General features: G+C 47.9%; 2 protein-coding genes across 2 annotated transcripts in view; one reads left to right on the top strand and one right to left on the bottom strand.

Moving 5' to 3' along the window:
• Nucleotides 1–1,060, bottom strand: part of LOC123753958 (alkylglycerol monooxygenase) — a 39,317-nt gene extending 38,257 nt beyond the window's left edge. Inside the window, exon 1 of the mRNA XM_069307938.1 lies at nucleotides 932–1,060. The gene's annotated coding sequence lies outside the window, so the exon portion shown is untranslated. The remainder of the gene's footprint in view (nucleotides 1–931) is intronic.
• A 1,346-nt stretch (nucleotides 1,061–2,406) lies between these two features.
• Nucleotides 2,407–22,245, top strand: part of LOC138354098 (alkylglycerol monooxygenase-like) — a 30,640-nt gene continuing 10,801 nt past the window's right edge. Inside the window, exon 1 of the mRNA XM_069307925.1 lies at nucleotides 2,407–2,530. The gene's annotated coding sequence lies outside the window, so the exon portion shown is untranslated. The remainder of the gene's footprint in view (nucleotides 2,531–22,245) is intronic.

Raw genomic sequence — 22,245 nt, 5'->3', positions numbered from 1 at the left:
ATCCACAGTGTGTTTCATCCACGGTGTGTTTCATCCACGGTGTGTTTCATCCACGGTGTGTTTCATCCACGGTGTGTTTCATCCACGGTGTGTTTCATCCACGGTGTGTTTCATCCACGGTGTGTGTCATCCACGGTGTGTTTCATCCACGGTGTGTGTCATCCACGGTGTGTGTCATCCACGGTGTGTGTCATCCACGGTGTGTTTCATCCACGGTGTGTTTCATCCACGGTGTGTGTCATCCATGGCGTATTTTAACCGCAAAAACAGTCTCTTGTGCGGGAGACTATCAAATCTCTTTTATAGCTCCTAATAGACGCAATCTGCCCAACCTTACCTTAATGAAGCACCTCTGACGGCCCCTTCACACTGTGGAACCTTCCTTATAAATCAAAATACAAAGAAAACAGTCATCTGGATTACATACTATCCAAGTTCTTGTCTACGAGTTTCTTGCCGGCACTGGTCAAAATTATTGTCTGCCTGGATCTCTGAAGCTCTTGTGTTTACAGCCCCTGGGTTGTCTTGTGTTAATTAGCTGACGTTTGAGTGTTGTTACATCAGCGTGTGTAAGGTCTCACCTGTTTGGTAAGGCCTTACACATACTCTCATGTGTGTGAGTGTACATAGTGTAGTCTGGTAAAGGTAGGCTCCATAGAGACTCGTTGAGAAAGATTTAACGGATAGTCACTCACTAATCAGGAAGGGAAGGGAACTATGATGAGAAAGTACAAAGCCATTACGACTATTTAGCACTGGGATAAGGATTAGGGATGGGACGGGGGGTGGGGGGGATAGGAATGATGCCCAACCACTTGGACGGTCGGGGATTGAACGCCGACCAGGAGCTTCAGGGGTAGAAATAAGAATAGTAGGCTATGAAGGCCATCTGTATATTCCCCTCTACGCCGCCATAGGGACGTGTACTCACTTGAAGGACTCGTAGAGGACCGCGGAGCCGAGGGAGCCAGGTTATCGTTGAGGCGCCCCACCTGCTTCCCCCTCAGGAGGCCGTACACGTGTTCCAGCACCACCGTCACCACGAACCACGGGATCGCCTGCAAGCACACGTGACACACACCTGCTCAGTCCAGCGCGGCAAGGAGGAAGATATCATGGTGGTGGTGGTTCACCAGGTGTTTCACTGGTGGTGTACCGGGTGTTTCAGTGGTGGTGTACCGGGTGTTTCAGTGGTGGTGTACCGGGTGTTTCACTGGTGGTGTACCGGGTGTTTCACTGGTGGTGTACCGGGTGTTTCACTGGTGGTGTACCGGGTGTTTCAGTGGTGGTGTACCGGGTGTTTCACTGGTGTTCCATAGGGGCTCTACCATGCACCTACATGCTTGTGTCAGTGCTGCCTGTATAGTGCAGTACTGTGCTGCTACGGTGTATACCGTGCTGCTACGGTGTAAACTATTCTGCTACGGTGTATGCTGTGCTGCTTCGGTGTATACTGTGCTGCTACGGTGTATACTGTGCTGCTACGGTGTATACTGTGCTGCTACAGTGTATACTGTGCTGCTACGGTGTATACCGTGCTGCTACGGTGTATACTGTGCTGCTACGGTGTATACCGTGCTGCTACGGTGTATACTGTGCTGCTACGGTGTATACCGTGCTGCTACGGTGTATACCGTGCTGCTACGGTGTATAGTGTACTGCTACGGTGTATAGTGTGCTGCTACGTGTATACTGTGCTGCTACAGTATACACCGTAGCAGCACAGTATACACCGTAGCAGCACGGTATACACTGTAGCAGCACAGTATACACCGTAGCAGCACACTATACACCGTAGCAGTACACTATACACCGTAGCAGCACGGTATACACCGTAGCAGCACGGTATACACCGTAGCAGCACAGTATACACCGTAGCAGCACGGTATACACCGTAGCAGCACAGTATACACCGTAGCAGCACGGTATACACCGTAGCAGCACAGTATACACTGTAGCAGCACAGTATACACCGTAGCAGCACAGTATACACCGTAGCAGCACAGTATACACCGAAGCAGCACAGCATACACCGTAGCAGAATAGTTTACACCGTAGCAGCACGGTATACACCGTAGCAGCACAGTACTGCACTATACAGGCAGCACTGACACAAGCATGTAGGTGCATGGTAGAGCCCCCTATGGAACACCAGTGAAACACCCGGTACACCACCACTGAAACACCCGGTACACCACCAGTGAAACACCCGGTACACCACCAGTGAAACACCCGGTACACCACCAGTGAAACACCCGGTACACCACCACTGAAACACCCGGTACACCACCACTGAAACACCCGGTACACCACCAGTGAAACACCTGGTGAACCACCACCACCATGATATCTTCCTCCTTGCCGCGCTGGACTGAGCAGGTGTGTGTCACGTGTGCTTGCAGGCGATCCCGTGGTTCGTGGTGACGGTGGTGCTGGAACACGTGTACGGCCTCCTGAGGGGGAAGCAGGTGGGGCGCCTCAACGATAACCTGGCCTCCCTCGGCTCCGCGGTCCTCTACGAGTCCTTCAAGTGAGTACACGTCCCTATGGCGGCGTAGAGGGGAATATACAGATGGCCTTCATAGCCTACTATTCTTATTTCTACCCCTGAAGCTCCTGGTCGGCGTTCAATCCCCGACCGTCCAAGTGGTTGGGCATCATTCCTATCCCCCCCCACCCCCCGTCCCATCCCTAATCCTTATCCCAGTGCTAAATAGTCGTAATGGCTTTGTACTTTCTCATCATAGTTCCCTTCCCTTCCTGATTAGTGAGTGACTATCCGTTAAATCTTTCTCAACGAGTCTCTATGGAGCCTACCTTTACCAGACTACACTATGTACACTCACACACATGAGAGTATGTGTAAGGCCTTACCAAACAGGTGAGACCTTACACACGCTGATGTAACAACACTCAAACGTCAGCTAATTAACACAAGACAACCCAGGGGCTGTAAACACAAGAGCTTCAGAGATCCAGGCAGACAATAATTTTGACCAGTGCCGGCAAGAAACTCGTAGACAAGAACTTGGATAGTATGTAATCCAGATGACTGTTTTCTTTGTATTTTGATTTATAAGGAAGGTTCCACAGTGTGAAGGGGCCGTCAGAGGTGCTTCATTAGGTAAGGTTGGGCAGATTGCGTCTATTAGGAGCTATAAAAGGAGATTTGATAGTCTCCCGCACAAGAGACTGTTTTTTGCGGTTAAAATACGCCATGGATGACACACACCGTGGATGAAACACACCGTGGATGAAACACACCGTGGATGACACACACCGTGGATGACACACACCGTGGATGACACACACCGTGGATGAAACACACCGTGGATGACACACACCGTGGATGAAACACACCGTGGATGAAACACACCGTGGATGAAACACACCGTGGATGAAACACACCGTGGATGAAACAACACCGTGGATGAAACACACCGTGGATGAACACACTGTGGATGAAACACACCGTGGATGAAACACACCGTGGATGAAACACACCGTGGATGAAACACCACCGTGGATGAAACACACTGTGGATGAAACACACCGTGGATGAAACACACCGTGGATGAAACACACCGTGGATGAAACACACTGTGGATGAAACACACCGTGGATGAAACACACCGTGGATGAAACACACCGTGGATGAAACACACCGTGGATGAAACACACCGTGGATGAAACACACTGTGGATGAAACACACCGTGGATGAAACACACCGTGGATGAAACACACCGTGGATGAAACACACCGTGGATGAAACACACCGTGGATGAAACACACCGTGGATGAAACACACCGTGGATGAAACACACCGTGGATGAAACACACCGTGGATGAAACACACCGTGGATGAAACACACCGTGGATGAAACACACCGTGGATGAAACACACCGTGGATGAAACACACCGTGGATGAAACACACCGTGGATGAAACACACCATGGATGAAACACACCGTGGATGAAACACACCATGGATGAAACACACCGTGGATGAAACACACCGTGGATGACACACACCGTGGATGAAACACACCGTGGATGACACACACCGTGGATGACACACACCGTGGATGAAACACACCGTGGATGACACACACCGTGGATGACACATGTGACAGGAGGGAACTAGGTGAACATGGACCTTGTACTGGCCATGTATGTACAGATGAGATCCGGCTCCCATCCCACACACATGGAAACAAAGGGAATAACAGGAATGAGGACATTTCGGTCCGTCCAGGACCATTGCACGCCGTGATAATGGTCCACGACGGACCAGAAGGTCCTCACTCTCTTCATTATCAGATTAGTGCATACATTTCCAGCCCCCGTTATTTTGACATGTTCTACAAATGTTCCTCCTTATCATTTGCAGTCGACTTAGTTCTCAACTTATAATTGGAGTTCCCGGGTTCGTCGATTGTAAAGTAGAACAAGATTGATTGGGCACGTTTCCGTTCTCCTCATGCCTCTGTTCACCTTGCAGTAATAGATTACCAGAAAAGTTAGTCAACTGTTGTGGGGTTGCATCCTGGAGAGGGTCAATAGTTCGACCTTGAGAGGCGGGATGGAGGTGCGGGGGGGGGGGGAGGGGGAGGTGGTGTAAACGTCGATACAAGCCTTAAGTACATACACACAGGCTTCCTGTCCCCGACAAAATGAATGATTAAAATGTTTACGAATAATGCTAAGCCACCGGGAAGAGTAACAGATTTAGACTGCATTTCTCGTGACCTTTCCGAATCTTGTGTTGTTTCTTAAGGAGTGGGTTTCACACACAGGCGACGACGTCCTCTATAAAGAGATTCACGTGTGTGTTTGTTTTACTCATCAAGAGTTGTATTCGCCAGTAGTTGAGTACATAACACTCGACAACCTTCAAGATAATGTTATTCAAAACATATCTGGTCAAGGACGGGAATTTAGGGAAGGATAAGTGAAGGGAGGGAGGGAAGGAGAGGTGGAGGGAGGGAAGGAGAGGGAGAGAGGGTAGGATATAGGCTTGAGTGAGGTGTGCACAGGCGTCACAACACAGTCACCAACACCACGTGTGTGTGAGTGTGTGTGTGTGTTGTGTGTGTGTGTGTGTGTACTCACCTATATGTGCTTGCAGGATCGAGCATTGACTCTTGGATCCCGCCTTTCTAGCTATCGGTTGTTTACAGCAATGACTCCTGTCCCATTTCCCTATCATACCTAGTTTTAAAAGTATGAATAGTATTTGCTTCCACAACCTGTTCCCCAAGTGCATTCCATTTTCTACTACTCTCACGCTAAAAGAAAACTTCCTAACATCTCTGTGACTCATCTGAGTTTCCAGTTTCCACCCATGTCCCCCTCGTTCTGTTATTATTACGTGTGAACATTTCATCTATTTCCACTTTGTCAATTCCCCCTGAGTATTTTATATGTCCCTATCATATCCCTCTCTCCCTTCTTTTCTCTAGTGTCGTAAGGTTCAGTTCCTTCAGCCGCTCTTCATATCCCATCCCTCGTAGCTCTGGACAAGCCTCGTCGCAAACCTCTGAACCTTCTCCAGTTTCTTTATGTGTTTCTTCAGGTGGGGGCTCCATGATGGCGCGGCATACTCTAAGACGGGTCTCACGTAGGCAGTGTAAAGCGCCCTAAAAGCTTCCTCATTTAGGTTTCTGAATGAAGTTCTAATTTCGCCAGTGGTAGAGTACGCTGCTATCGTTATCCTATTTATATGTGCCTCAGGAGTTAGATTAGGTGTCACATCCACTCCCAGGTCTCTTTCTCGAATCGTTACAGGTAGGCTGTTCCCCTTCATTGTGTACTGTCCCTTTGGTCTCCTGTCACCTGATCCCATTTCCATAACTTTACATTTACTGGTGTTAAACTCCAGTAGCCATTTCCCTGACCATCTCTGCAGCCTGTTTAAGTCCTCTTGGAGGATCCTACAATCCTCGTCTGTCACAAACTCTTCTCATTAATTTTGCGTCATCTGCAAACATTGACATGTATGATTCCACTCCTGTAAACATATCATTTACGTAAATTAGAAAGAGGATTGGTCCCAGCACCGATCCTTGAGGTACTCCACTTGTTACTGTTCGCCAGTCCGACTTTTCGCCCCTTACCATTACCCTCTGGCTCCTTCCTGTTAGGTAGTTCTTCACCCATACTAGGGCCTTTCCGCTTACTCCTGCCTGCCTCTCAAGTTTGTATAGCAGTCTCATGTGCGGTACCGTATCAAAGGCCTTTTGGCAGTCAAGAAATATGCAGTCTGCCCAGCCTTCTCTGTCCTGCCTTATCCTTGTTACTTTATCATAGAATTCTAAAAGGTTTGTTAGGCATGATTTCCCTGTCCAGAACCCATGTTGGTGCTTGTTTACAAACCCAATGCTCTCCAGGTGCTCAACAAGTCTTAGCCTAATTATTCTTTCAAGTATTTTGCAGGGGATGCTTGTCAGTGATACGGGTCTGTAGTTAAGTGCCTCCTCCCTATCACCCTTTTTGAAAATCGGTACGACATTTGCCTCCTTCCAGCAACTGGGCAATTCTCCCGACATAAGTGACTCATTAAAGATCATTGCCAGAGGCACGCTGAGAGCCTGCGCTGCCTCTTTGAGTATCCACGGTGATACTTTGTCTGGTCCAACAGCTTTATTTGCATCCAGTGTTGTCAACTGTTTCATTACATCCTCTGCTGTCACCTCTATATCCGATAGTCTTTCATCTTGGGTAATCTCTTCTAACAATGGGAGCTGCTCAGGCTCGGTTGTGAACACTCCATGGAATTTTGCATTCAGTACCTCGCAGATTTCCTTGTCGCTTTCTGTATATGCCCCTTCTGTTTTCCTCAGTCTTGTCACTTGGTCATTTACCGACATCTTCCTTCTTATATGGCTATGTAGTAATTTTGGTTGCTTTTTCGCTTTGACTGCAATATCGTTCTCATAATTTCTTTCCGACACTCGTCTTATGTTAATGTAATCATTCCTAGCTCTGTTACATCTAATCCTGTTGTCCTCTGTCCTTTGTCTTCTGTACTTCCTCCACTCCCTCCTGCTTCTCACCTTTGCTTCCTGACACTGTCTATTAAACCATGGGTTATTATATTCCCTCCTGCTTTTTTCCTTTATTGTTGGAATAAATCTATCTTCAGCCTCCTTGCATTTCAATATGACTTGGTTCATCATACCTTGCACTGTTTTTCCTCTAAGTTCTTCCTCCCACTGCACTTCTCCCAGGTAGTCCCTTATCCTTCTGTAGTCCCCTTTTCTGTAATCAAGTCTCCTTTCCCGGACCTCTTGTCCTTTGGTCACAATTTTAAGCTCCATCATGTAGTCAAAGACTAGGACACAATGGTCACTAGCTCCTAGTGGTATTTCATGTTCCAACTGCTCGATGTCTTCTACATTCTGAGTGATAATGAGATCTAATAGGCTGGGCGTATCCCCTCCTCTTTCCCTAGTATCTTCTTTCACATGCTGTGTTAGGAAATTCCTGTCAATAACGTCTACCAGCTTCGCTCCCCAGGTCTCCTCCCCGCCATGCGGATTCCTCGTTTCCCAATTTATCTCTCCGTGATTTAGGTCCCCCATGACCAGCAGCTTCGCTCTCATTCTATGCGCTAAAGTTGCTGCCCTCTGCAGTTCATCCATACATGTCTTGTTGCTGTCCTCGTACTCCTGCCTGGGCCTTCTACTGTTTGGTGGGGGATTGTAGAGTATCAAGATTACAATCTTCTTCCCATCCACTGTCAGAGTTCCATGTATGAAGCTTGTGCTTTCATTGGTACCCGGATTTTCCAGCTCATCAAACTTCCATTTCCGCTTTATTAGTAGTGCCACTCCTCCTCCCTGTCTCTGTGTCCTTTCTTTTCTTATCACCTGGTACCCCTCTGGAAAGATTGCATCCGAGATCATGCCATTTATTTTAGTTTCCACTATTGCCACTATGTCTGGGTCTGCCTCACTAACTCTTTCTTTTATCTCTTCTGCTTTATTGGCTACCCAATATGTGTGTGTGTGTGTGTGTGTGTGTGTGCGTGTGTGTGGGTGTGTGTGTGTGTGTGTGTGTGTGCGTGTGTGTGGGTGTGTGTGTGTGTGTGTGTGTTCGTTTGTGTGCGCTCGCGCGCGCCACGTCCAAGTCTTTTTTCTGCGCTTCAAAGGTTCAGTGACATTGTTTTTTCCCAACTACTTGCTTTTTGACAGTGAAGGACAGTGATGGCCGAGAAGAAGTAGTGAGAAGAGATAGTATGTACGGGGGTATATGCTTGCTAGCACTCCAGAAGAGATAGAGTTGGTACTCTAGGAAAACCTGTCCTCTTAAAAATAACGTCGCTTTTGGTCGTTTGCCCGTATGGCCGAAAGTGGACGTAATTTGAAAATGAAAAAAAATGAAAATAATAGGGTCCTCTGGTAGGTTAGGTGGGCAGGAAATTCTCATAAAGTTTCAAAACTTTATGAAAAACGTTAATTGAAAGTTTCCTCTCCTAACCTTTCCGAGTAAGCCGGACGACTCAAACAGAAAACGGGACAGTACGTCACTTTTGTGAGTCGATTTCATTTCAAAATACGTCCACTTTTGGCCATAGCGCGCATACAAGCGAAAAGCGACGTTACTTTTAAGAGGACGGGTTGCGAGGAAACCTTGAGGGAACCAGGAGGTGTTTGATCATATCCATCGACTACTACAAAGACTATACCGAGCAAAAATCGACAGACAAAGGTCTCAAGTTTTTGCGCTAACCAGCGTTGGTTTTTGTTCGTTCCCCGGACTGTTTTTCATCGGTGGTTTTTGTGGACAAGATCGCGCTCAAGGAGAAAAAAGTGAAGCTATGCCATTATCGAGGTCAGTGATGTAACTAGTTCACCGGGTAACTATTTTTTGTCCACGTACAAACGATAGGTTCCATTTCCAAGTGAATGGGTCCACATGCAAACAGTTGGTTCCACTTGTAAATAATTGATTCGACATACTATTTTTCACCGTGGAAGCGTTAGACATTCAAGTGGATCGCCACGCAAGCAATTGCGTGGCGATCTACAAGCGATTAATTCCACATGGTTGACTCTAGGTGCAACTGACTGGTTCCATATACGAGCAGTATCAGGAAAATCTATTTCGAACCTACTTTACGAATGAGCAATCACTGTGTAATGGCATTTGGATATCTTGTAGACGTCAGGATGTATTGATGAAGGAAAAAGATACGAAGAAGAAGGTTGGCATATTGCAGGGAGAGAACGAGGAAACGAGAGACCACCTGCCAAAGATACAATGGAAGATGGAACTCAAAGGGAAGTCCTCAACTGGGAGGAAGCTGGCAAACGTGTCCCTCTTCAGAAGGAGAACAATGAAAGGCACAAGGAAAATCCACGGTTTAGCTATAGCTGTAATGAAGCAAGACACATAAGCACGAAGGCGTGGCAAATCTACAAGAACAAAAGAACAGCAGAGATCAGAGGAGGATGCCAGAGAGCCAGGAATGAGTACCTCAGAGTGAGAAGGGAAGCAGAAAAGCAGGTTGAAAATGACTTTGCAGCCAGAGCAAAGATAACTCAAATTTCTTCACAGTCACAACAGGGGAAACAATATTGTTAGGAAACAAATGATGAAACCGAGAATTGGAATGGACTCTTTCAATGAGAATAACAGAGAAGTGAATGAAGATCTCGTAGGTGAATGATCTAAAAGAGGGGGATAGATTCACTCCTCGCAGTGTTTGCCAAGAATGCAAAAATTACGAGGAAGATAAATACGATGGAAGACTGCAAGAAACTACAAGTAGACCTTGACAATATAAGAGCATGGTCCTTCAATTGGCTACTAGAGTTCAACTCTAGCAAGTGTAAAGCAATGAAGTTAGGTACGGGTAACTAGAGACCAGCCACACTGTGTCACATGGGAGAGGAAATCCTAAAAAGACCTGGGGGATGATATTACCCCAACCTGTCACTTGAAGCCCACATCAAAAGAATCACATCAACTGTAAATGGAAGATTGGATAATATAAGAACTGCCTTTAGGATTCTGAACAAAGAGTAGTTCATAATCTTGTAAATCACTTGTCAGACAAATTCGGAAATATGCGGCGTCAGCGTGGAGTCCTTATCTGGAGCTGAGAGGTATGAGCTACGAAGAAAAACTACATGTGTTAAGCTTCAGGACACTCAAAGAGGGAACAAACAAGGCACACATGACTACCACTTACAAAATACTCAGGGTAATAGACAGGGCAGTCAAGGATAGACTGTTTAGCAGGGAACAAGGAGGACATTGACGAAAACTAAGTACCCAAATGAGCCACAGAAACAGTAGATAGATTTTGTCAGTGTCAGATTAGTGAACAACTGGGAATGCCCTAAGAAGTGAAGTGGCCGCGGTAGACTCCATACACAGCTTTAAATGTAGCTATGACAGAGCCCAATAGCCTTTGGAACCTATACAGCAGTCGTTTAGGAGTTGAGAGGCGGGACCCAAGAGCCAAGAACTAAGTAAGGACAACTAGATAAGTGCATGCAAGCGATTGGTTCCTCATGCCAATGACAGACATCTCCATCCAGTGATCAGAATCATCTACCAGTGATTGGTTACTCCTACCGGCGACTGAGTTCCTCTGGTAGCGATTGGCACTACATTTCAACGATTGGTACCTCTGCCAGCGACTGGTTCCTACTGCTAGCTATTTTCTTTTACTTTTGTTTCGTATGTAAATGTTTGGGTTCACATGCAAGCGTTTGTGTGTACACGAGTGCTACGTCTGCTTCTGCTACATCAACTTCTACAGCTTGTCTAAATCTTACTCTGCTCGTCTTTCCGCAAAACGCTATCTGATAGTCGCCTTACAACCAGGCACTCGATTCCTGCTTGAGTGAACAGGAACGAACAATAAGGGTTGGATAACCCCAAACGCCTCGCCTCTCCCAGGATTCGAACCCGGATCTCCTCGCTTGCGGGAGGAATGACCGTGGGCGCTAATCATTTCACTGCAGGATGTTTTCAGCCTCTTGATGGAGATTTACGATCCCTACCAGCTGCTCGTGGTCACTGACCAGCACTGGTCAGCCGTTTACGGAGACTATCTGCGATTTGCTGTCGTTGTCAACGATGTGTGGCTTTTACCAGCAATTTGTTTCTCTTATGGTCTCCTCTAGTAATTGTGGCCCCGACAGTATCAACAACAAGTGTTTCAGACTAGGGACAGTGGCTCCATATTACCCCATCAAGTGATATGTTGCCCCTACCAACGATATATTACCCCCTTCCAGTGACATGGTTTCCCATCGTCGTGGACAGGAAACCTGTACTTAGGCTTATCGAGGCTACGTGGTGTTCTCGTCAGCGATTTGTTGCCCCTTCTGGATATATGGGCCTCTCCCTACCTGCAGTATATGGCCTATACCTGCGATATATTGCCCATACCTGTGATATATAGGACAAATAGTAGCCCCGTCCAACAGACAGTATTTCTACGAACGATATGATCTCTTGCAGCCTCGCCCATAGTTGTTTAAACTCCCCCTCGCATTGGTATTTTGAATGACATTTGGCGGCTTCTGAATATCTAGCACACAGATTGTGGTATACATTCCTTTCGGCTTCTTTTGATAATTACTCTCTCACCAGGATGGGGCGATGGGTTAGGAGTAGGCTGTCCTGCTGACCCTGGATGATGCAGAGTCTGGTGGCGGGCTACTGTTCCCGGTTTTAAAAATCTTTATCCTTGAATGTTGTTTTGTGTTCCTTTTGGGCAGCGTCATTCCTGGGTGTGTCCAGGGCCGTGTGATACACCAAGTTTGGGTGTCGAGTAATTGTTGGTTGTGTTGAACGCTAAAATAGGGAAGAATAGGCTTGGGACCCTTCTCGCGCGATCATCCTGCTGATAAAATAATATATTTCCTGAACTAAGGTTTTGGAGAAGTAATAGTTCCAGGCTATTATTTTCAACTCAAGGCTATTGAGTTAAGCAATTCTAAGATGGCTTCGAATGTTATTAATTTATTTTTAAGGCAATTGGCATAAGAAAGGATATTAGGCTATTCGCATATATCAGCAGTGTCCCTCCAGCACTTGTTAGTATGCCATATACTAACATTGACATGTTAATATGCTAGACCTAAGCAAGTTAATCTCAAACGATAACAAAAGACTTATGCTTCACTATACAGCTAAAAAAATCTGGACCAGTTGTCCTACACCAGACCTTGGAAGTGCTGTTCGGATTGTCGTTTGGACCTGACTAGACGCTAACTCGCTCACCTTTCAACAAGTTCTGAAGTTACAGTGAAGTCAATCTTGTTTTGATCATGTGACGGCCACAGAGGTACGTTACAAACCTCATACAGGCACGTTAGATCAAGCCACGGTGACCAATTATGTTATCAACTGTTTAAATTCTGTATAAATATTTCTTTGTCACTGCCACCCACACAGGTGTTCAGGATTTCTTAATGTTGTTTTTCTGTAACAAGGAGGAAGAATATGCGCAGTAAGAACACGTCATGCGCCTACTTTTTGTGCGAACTCTTATGTACGAGAATGAGATCATTATAAATGTGACATGATACTGATGACCTTCAGGGAAGTGAGTTGACAGTTTTAACAAAATACGTCTTAAAAATAAATACAGAATAACAATTTATACTAAGAGTGAGTGAGTGTCAGGCGGCGGGCTCGTCTTTTTAAAGTTTTTTCCAAATTTTTTTTTTATAAATGTTTTGTGTTGTTATGACGGTTTTTTTTTTCATGTCCCTTTTTTTCAGTCTTTAACGTCTCCGTGCCATGACCTTCAGCGATGAGAGCTAAAGAAAAATATGTTGTCAAAAAATCATCGGTGATACTTGAGGAGGTTTGAATGGTGATAAACCCGCCACATTCCTTCAGTAGAACTAAACATGCTACATAAATATTATGAAACACCACCACGGAATTGAGGTAGTCTTTTCGCTTGAATAGTGTCATAGTGTCATTCCCTGTCATTCATAGTGTCATTCCCTATGCCATTCATAGTGTCATTCCCTGTCATTCATAGTGTCATTCCCTATGCCATTCATAGTGTCATTCCCTGTCATTCATAGTGTCATTCCCTATGTCATTCATAGTGTCATTTCCTATGTCATTCATAGTGTCATTTCCTATGTCATTCATAGTGTCATTCCCTGTCATTCATAGTGTCATTCCCTATGTCATTCATAGTGTCATTTCCTATGTCATTCATAGTGTCATTCCCTATGTCATTCATAGTGTCATTTCCTATGTCATTCATAGTGTCATTTCCTATGTCATTCATAGTGTCATTTCCTATGTCATTCATAGTGTCATTTCCTATGTCATTCATAGTGTCATTCCCTGTCATTCATAGTGTCATTCCTTATGTCATTCATAGTGTCATTTCCTATGTCATTCATAGTGTCATTCCCTGTCATTCATAGTGTCATTCCCTGTCATTCATAGTGTCATTCCCTATGTCATTCATAGTGTCATTTCCTATGTCATTCATAGTGTCATTTCCTGTCATTCATAGTGTCATTTCCTATGTCATTCATAGTGTCATTTCCTATGTCATTCATAGTGTCATTCCCTATGTCATTCATAGTGTCATTCCAACAGTTCCTCAGGGCACTATTTTGGGACTCTCGGTTATTCACCGTTTAAATCAATTATTTAGATGCAGTACATCTGGATTTGTGCAGCTACCCTAGACTATATGAAGGGAAGTACAGCGTGTCAAAAAGCTAGCTACGTGATGTTAAAAAATCCCCATCACACAGGATGGTTAGTCATACAGAGGCATGTGATAAGTAGTCTGCACTGACAGACCCTGGGTGCATTATGAGGATATCATCAACACAAGAGTGACTAAGGTAGCAGTGATACTAAAAGTCTCCATCTCGCAGGATGGTTAGTCATACAGGGCCATATGTTTAGTAGCCTGCACTCGCAAATTTTGGGTACACTGTGAGGATATCTTCAAGAATACGAGAGTGAATAAAGTAATTGCAAAGCTCCAGGTGCCTCATGCCAACTGGTCTGAAAAGTCAAATAACTGGGCATTCAGTGATGTGGTGTGGGAGATCATGCCGCAGTTCCTGCTCACAGAGTTTGCACCTGGAGTGCTCAGGATTGGGAGATCCGTCACCTGTAGCCACCTGCCACAGGTAACGGTAACCCAACCTGATCCTCGCAACCACTGTGTCGCACTTAAATAGGGCTTTTAATTAATTCAGACTTAGATTCAAGTTACAGGAAGACTTTAATACACTCGCACAATGAATATAAAATTTATATATACCGTTCACTGGTGATAAATGTAAGGTTCAAAGCCTAGAGACAAAAAGTACTCGACATCAGCTCAAACAACACTTAAATTACTAAATCGGAAAGTAAAGTTATCTGAGACATGATTATTAGGAATCCGAAACAAAGAAAGAAACGCTTAAATGTTAGACACGTGGCCATCTATTAAGTTATTAATATCTAGAAGCGTAAGACACATAGGCTTTAATAGTATCCTTCAATTTGATCTTGTTTGCGTCAGATCCAAATGGTATCATATTGTATTAAAATTAGACGTTTTTCTCTTTAATGTGTACACAGAGAGATGACAAGTTAACCCAGGGCACTAGGATATCTCAAAGGAGGAGAGAGTTAAGAATACAACATTTTGTAACTAGTATACAAATATATATGAAGCGATATAAGTAGGTGCTAAAAATATTAACACGAGACAGTACGAAATAATGGTTTCAACGGGATAAGTTTATATTTTAGAAATAAAACTGAAATATTGGTACGGAAATATGACAGAAGAATAAAAGGGCAAGTTAGTAATATCACAGAGTAAAACTTTCTGGAATTTGCTTAAGACATGCTTAAAAGTTATTAAAACATGCTTGAGTGAGTAAAACTTGTTTAAAAGTTTTAAGCATCGATTGTACAAGTTCATGAGTGAGTGTTAGACATCCACAGATACCAGGCGTGGGTCAATAGGCTTCGGCAGGCTACTTTATTCACATATTTTAATGTCTTCCTATACACATGTTATTGTATGTAAGGATATTCATTATACAGGACTCGGTAAAAAGTTATACAAATATTCATGAAAATATGCAAATCAAAAGTAAACAGGAAACAGTGATTGAAACACCACTACCTCAAGTGTTTGGGTAAACTCTTGACACTTTGCCTACACCAGTACCTGTCATCTTTGTTTTGTCACTTGACACTTGTCACACCCTTACCTTGGGTGCCAAGGTCAGCCAAGGGCCTCCAAAATATGAGTTTTTGCACGGTACAGCTGACACCATCTACACCTGACACTATGTACTCCGATTCCGTGTACACCTGACTCCATGGTCATGCTAACCTTCTGACTTCGAGTTTTGTCTTGCGACCTCTAAAACTACTCATAGTTAGCAGCACTATCAGAGGTGCACATTTAACGAATTAAGGGAGTATCTTTCACCAATTTTAAATTATATTTACACAGTAACCTAAGGCAATTCTGGTCCTTACGACGCATTGAACCTGACCTTCACCATGTCCAAACCAACACTCGCGTTTTCTTGGACTTCACAAGAAATATTTGTGATACTTTAAGGCTGTTCACTGACCAGTCATTTGCAGTTGCAGAGAAACTGGGACGGTTTGACGGATTGGTGTAGGAAATGAAATGGTTGGACGGACTGGAGGAGACCGCCTGTAATGGTTTGAGGGACTGCAACACGCACAGACTGAGGTGGGTTGTTGGACTGGAGACTGGAACACAGACTGGTGGACTGACAAACTGGAGCAGTTCAAAGCCGAAGCCACATTGCTACATCACAGTGATGGGATTAGTGTATCAAAGGTAAAAGCAAGAAGCGAGGATTGTTTCAACGATTTTACATATAATATAATATATATATATATATATATATATATATATATATATATATATATATATATATATATATATATATATATATATATGGGTAGGTAGATATATGTGAATGTCTATTATCATGTCTAGAATGCTATTATCATGTCTTCGCGAGAAACAATGACGCAGCGACTTGCGTCTCGCGGCTTATCCATGCTTATCTTGACAAATATATGAGAATATGAATGTGCTCTTCTCTGCATGTTAGTTATTGACACTACCATTCTTAGACTGTTACTTCAGGGGCTATACACCGTATAAGAATGAAGAACAAGCACAGACATAGCGTGTTAAGAACAAGTGCAATTTTTTTTATCATGGTCAAATATTTTTTAAATATATTAACAAGTTCCAGGAAATAATGGTCCAGGTTGCATTCATGCTGAACTTGTTCAGCGGATCATGTTGCCTTATCAGTCACAGCCTGGAGGTCGGTCTGAACATGTTCCTTCACCGACCTCACTTTCCAAGAGCAGCGGTGAACATGGGGCGAAGTGTTCGACCATAGGGCCTTCTGAACTGAGGCTAACAATAGAGATATACACAAACTATCCAACCTGTCCTCCTACAGAGGACGCCGAATTTCGCTCGTATGGGTTACATAAGGTCAGAAATTGTCGTATTAGAAAATGGTGGCGGTTGGTTGAAAGTAACGTACTGTCCCGTTTTCTGTTTTGGGTCCTCTGGTGGGTTGGGAGAGGATCTAGTACAAGTTAAGCCTCGACCATGTTGCCTGACCTACAAGTTAGGCCTCGACCATGTTGCCTGACCTACAAGTTAGGCCTCGACCATGTTGCCTGACCTACAAGTTAGGCCTCGACCATGTTGCCTGACCTACAAGTTAGGCCTCGACCATGTTGCCTGACCTACAAGTTAGGCCTCGACCATGTTGCCTGATCTACAAGTTAGGCCTCGACCATGTTGCCTGATCTACAAGTTAGTCCTCGACCATGTTGCCTGACGAACAAGTTAGGCCTCGACCATGTTGCCTGACCTTCAAGTTAGGCTTCGACCATGTTGCCTGACCTACAAGTTAGGCCTCGACCACGTTGCCTGACCATCAAGTTAGGCCTCCATCATGTTGCCTGACCATCAAGTTAGGCCTCTACCATGTTGCCTGACCTACAAGTTAAGCCTCGATCATGTTGCCTGACCTTCAAGTTAGGCCTCGACCATGTTGCCTGACCTACAAGTTAGGCCTCGACCATGTTGCCTGACCTACAAGTTAGGCCTCGACCATGTTGCCTGACCTACAAGTTAGGCCTCGACCATGTTGCCTGACCTTCAAGTTAGGCCTCGACCATGTTGCCTGACCTACAAGTTAGGCCTCGACCATGTTGCCTGACCTTTAAGTTAGGCCTCGACCATGTTGCCTGACCTACAAGTTAGGCCTCGACCATGTTGCCTGACCTACAAGTTAGGCCTCGACCATGTTGCCTGACCTACAAGTTAGGCCTCGACTATGTTGCCTGACCTACAAGTTAGGCCTCGACCATGTTGCCTGACCTTCAAGTTAGGCCTCGACCATGTTGCCTGACCTACAAGTTAGGCCTCGACCATGTTGCCTGACCAACAAGTTAGGCGTCGACCATGTTGCCTGACCTACAAGTTAGGCCTCGACCATGTTGCCTGACCTACAAGTTAGGCCTCGACCATGTTGCCTGACCAACAAGTTAAGCCTCGACCATGTTGCCTGACCAACAAGTTAGGCGTCGACCATGTTGCCTGACCTACAAGTTAGGCCTCGACCATACTGAGATTGACGTCTACAATTTATAATGTTTTCTTATGAGACAAAGATAAGGTGGGTCTCTGCCTGACAGTCTTGTAAGTGTTTTTAATTTAAGTTATTGTTCCTGCTACTGAGAAACTATTACTGTACTCTGTGGCGTAGTCTGTGTGCTCTGTGGCATAGCCTGTGTTCACTGTGGCGTAGTCTGTGTGCTCTGTGGCGTAGTCTGTGTACACTGTGGCGTAGTCTGTGTGCTCTGTGGCGTAGTCTGTGTACTCTGTGGCGTAGTCTGTGTGCGCTGTGGCGTTGTCTGTGTACTCTGTGGCGTAGTCTGTGTGCGCTGTGGCGTTGTCTGTGTACTGTGGCGTAGCCTGAGTACTCTGTGGCGTAGTCTGTGTTCTCTGTGGCGTAGTCTGTGTGCTCTGTGGCGTAGTCTGTGTGCTCTGTGGCGTAGTCTGTGTGCTCTGTGGCGTAGATTGTGTGCTCTGTGGCGTAGCCTGTGTACTCTGTGGTGTAGTCTGAGTACTCTGTGGCGTAGATTGTGTGCTCTGTGGCGTAGTCTGTGTGCTCTGTGGTGTAGTCTGAGTACTCTGTGGCGTAGTCTGTGTGCTCTGTGGCGTAGTCTGTGTACTCTGTGGCGTTGTCTGTGTACTCTGTGGCGTTGTCTGTGTACTCTGTGGCGTTGTCTGTGTACTCTGTGGCGTTGTCTGTGTACTCTGTGGCGTAGCCTGTGTACTCTGTGGCGTAGTCTGTGTACTCTGTGGCGTAGCCTGTGTTCACTGTGGCGTAGCCTGTGCACTCTGTGGCGTAGTCTGTGTACTCTGTGGCGTAGCCTGTGTACTCTGTGGCGTAGTCTGTGTACTCTGTGGCGTAGCCTGTGTTCACTGTGGCGTAGCCTGTGCACTCTGTGGCGTAGTCTGTGTACTCTGTGGCGTAGTTTGCGTATTATCTGGCGTAGTAAACAGAATGGAATTAGCATCGTTCTCTACGCAGACTTGGGTCAACACAAGGGTGTTGTGGAGGCGGCGAACCCTCACATCCTGCGTCACCTCTTAGTGTACGCCGTCACCCCTTGGTGTACCCCGTCACCCTTTGGTGTGCCCCGTCACCCTTTGGTGTACCCCGTCACCCTTTGGTGTTCCCCGTCACCCCTTGGTGTTCCCCGTCACCCTTTGGTGTTCTCCGTCACCCCCTTGGTGTTCCCCGTCACCCTTTGGTGTTCTCCGTCACCCTTTGGTGTTCCCAGTCACCCCTTGGTGTTCCCAGTCACCCTTTGGTGTTCCCAGTCACCCTTTGGTGTTCCCCGTCACCCCTTGGTGTACCCCGTCACCCTTTGGTGTTCCCAGTCACCCCTTGGTGTTCTCCGTCACCCTTTGGTGTTCCCCGTCACCCTTTGGTGTTCCCCGTCACCCCTTGGTGTTCCCCGTCACCCCTTGGTGTTCCCCGTCACCCTTTGGTGTTCCCCGTCACCCTTTGGTGTTCCCCGTCACCCTTTGGTGTTCCCAGTCACCCCTTGGTGTTCTCCGTCACCCCTTGGTGTTCTCCGTCACCCCTTGGTGTTCTCCGTCACCCCTTGGTGTTCTCCGTCACCCTTTGGTGTACCCCGTCACCCTTTGGTGTTCCCCGTCACCCCTTGGTGTTCCCCGTCACCCCTTGGTGTTCCCCGTCACCCTTTGGTGTACCCCGTCACCCTTTGGTGTACCCCGTCACCCTTTGGTGTTCCCCGTCACCCCTTGGTGTTCCCCGTCACCCCTTGGTGTTCCCCGTCACCCTTTGGTGTACCCCGTCACCCTTTGGTGTACCCCGTCACCCCTTGGTGTTCCCCGTCACCCTTTGGTGTTCCCCGTCACCCCCTTGGTGTTCCCCGTCACCCCTTGGTGCACCCCGTCACCCCTTGGTGTTCCCCGTCACCCCTTGGTGTTCCCCGTCACCCTTTGGTGTACCCCGTCACCCTTTGGTGTACCCCGTCACCCCTTGGTGTTCCCCGTCACCCTTTGGTGTTCCCCGTCACCCCCTTGGTGTTCCCCGTCACCCCTTGGTGTACCCCGTCACCCCCTTGGTGTTCCCCGTCACCCTTTGGTGTTCCCCGTCACCCCTTGGTGTTCCCCGTCACCCCTTGGTGTTCCCCGTCACCCCTTGGTGTTCTCCGTCACCCCTTGGTGTTCCCCGTCACCCTTTGGTGTACCCCGTCACCCTTTGGTGTTCCCCGTCACCCCTTGGTGTTCTCCGTCACCCCTTGGTGTACCCCGTCACCCTTTGGTGTTCCCCGTAACCCCCCTTGGTGTTCCCCGTCACCCCTTGGTGTTCCGTTCCCCGTAACCCCCTTGGTGTTCCCCGTCACCCCTTGGTGTTCCCCGTCACCCTTTGGTGTTCCCCGTCACCCCTGGGTGTTCTCCGTCACCCCTTGGTGTACCCCGTCACCCTTTGGTGTTCCCCGTCACCCCCTTGGTGTTCCCCGTCACCCCCTTGGTGTTCCCCGTCACCCCTTGGTGTTCCCCGTCACCCCCTTGGTGTTCTCCGTCACCCTTTGGTGTTCCCCGTCACCCCTTGGTGTACCCCGTCACCCCTGGGTGTTACCCCTCACCCCCTTGGTGTTCCCCGTCACCCTTTTGGTGTTCTCCGTCACCCTTTGGTGTTCCCCGTCACCCCTTGGTGTACCCCGTCACCCCTGGGTGTTACCCCTCACCCCCTTGGTGTTCCCCGTCACCCTTTTGGTGTACCCCGTCACCCCTGGGTGTTACCCCTCACCCCCTTGGTGTTCCCCGTCACCCTTTTGGTGTTCCCCGTCACCCCCTTCGTGTTCCCCGTCACCCTTTTGGTGTTCCCCGTCACCCCCTGGGTGTTCCCCGTCACCCCCTTGGTGTTCCCCGTCACCCCTTGGTGTTCCCCGTCACCCCCTTGGTGTTCTCCGTCACCCTTTGGTGTTCCCCGTCACCCTTTTGGTGTTCCCCGTCACCCCCTTCGTGTTCCCCGTCACCCTTTTGGTGTTCCCCGTCACCCCCTTCGTGTTCCCCGTCACCCTTTTGGTGTTCCCCGTCACCCCTTGGTGTTCCCCGTCACCCCCTTGGTGTTCTCCGTCACCCTTTGGTGTTCCCCGTCACCCCTTGGTGTACCCCGTCACCCCTGGGTGTTACCCCTCACCCCCTTGGTGTTCCCCGTCACCCTTTTGGTGTACCCCGTCACCCCTGGGTGTTACCCCTCACCCCCTTGGTGTTCCCCGTCACCCCTTGGTGTACCCCGTCACCCCTGGGTGTTACCCCTCACCCCCTTGGTGTTCCCCGTCACCCTTTTGGTGTTCTCCGTCACCCTTTGGTGTTCCCCGTCACCCCTTGGTGTACCCCGTCACCCCTGGGTGTTACCCCTCACCCCCTTGGTGTTCCCCGTCACCCTTTTGGTGTACCCCGTCACCCCTGGGTGTTACCCCTCACCCCCTTGGTGTTCCCCGTCACCCTTTTGGTGTTCCCCGTCACCCCCTTCGTGTTCCCCGTCACCCTTTTGGTGTTCCCCGTCACCCCCTGGGTGTTCCCCGTCACCCCCTTGGTGTTCCCCGTCACCCCTTGGTGTTCCCCGTCACCCCCTTGGTGTTCTCCGTCACCCTTTGGTGTTCCCCGTCACCCTTTTGGTGTTCCCCGTCACCCCCTTCGTGTTCCCCGTCACCCTTTTGGTGTTCCCCGTCACCCCTGGGTGTTCTCCGTCACCCCTTGGTGTACCCCGTCACCCTTTGGTGTTCCCCGTCACCCCCTTGGTGTTCCCCGTCACCCCCTTGGTGTTCCCCGTCACCCCTTGGTGTTCCCCGTCACCCCCTTGGTGTTCTCCGTCACCCTTTGGTGTTCCCCGTCACCCCTTGGTGTACCCCGTCACCCCTGGGTGTTACCCCTCACCCCCTTGGTGTTCCCCGTCACCCTTTTGGTGTACCCCGTCACCCCTGGGTGTTACCCCTCACCCCCTTGGTGTTCCCCGTCACCCCTTGGTGTTCCCCGTCACCCCTGGGTGTTCTCCGTCACCCCCTTGGTGTTCCCCGTCACCCCTGGGTGTTCCCCGTCACCCCTGGGTGTTCTCCGTCACCCCCTTGGTGTTCCCCGTCACCCCTGGGTGTTCCCCGTCACCCCTGGGTGTTCCCCGTCACCCCTGGGTGTTCCGTCCCACGGTTCCTGGAGAAGCTTCACTCAACCTTCATTTAGCCCAAGTGTAAAACTACAAAGAGAATATAAACCTAATCCCTCTTCACTTCTGCGTTAAGCCTAAAGGCTACACGCCTCGCATGTTCTTGGAGTTATTTATGTTATTATCCAATTTGGTTATTTCAGGGTTACCCTGCGATGATTTTGGGGCTCAATGTCCCTGGGGCCCGGTCCTCGAGCAGGCCTCCTTTTATTACCCTCCCTCCCACACTCTTTCCCCCCTGCCTTTGACCTTAGTCGGGATAAACCGGGGAAGGCCCTCTGAAGCAGACCCATCAGGGTGGAGCCCCGGGCTATGCGAGTTTTTACTGGGTGGTGGGGTAGTGGGGTGTAGGTGTGTGCATTCTGGACCCCATGGCTGTGGTTACCGTCTCCTGTGCGGTCTCGAGAGGCTTGTGAGCCCTCAATTATCTACAGAAAGTTA

Source organism: Procambarus clarkii, chromosome 6 (assembly GCF_040958095.1).
Source record: "Procambarus clarkii isolate CNS0578487 chromosome 6, FALCON_Pclarkii_2.0, whole genome shotgun sequence".
Classification (NCBI taxonomy): Eukaryota; Metazoa; Arthropoda; class Malacostraca; order Decapoda; family Cambaridae; genus Procambarus; species Procambarus clarkii.
The sequence above is the reverse complement of the archived record's forward strand: the minus strand, read 5'-3'. Positions and strand labels throughout refer to the sequence as shown.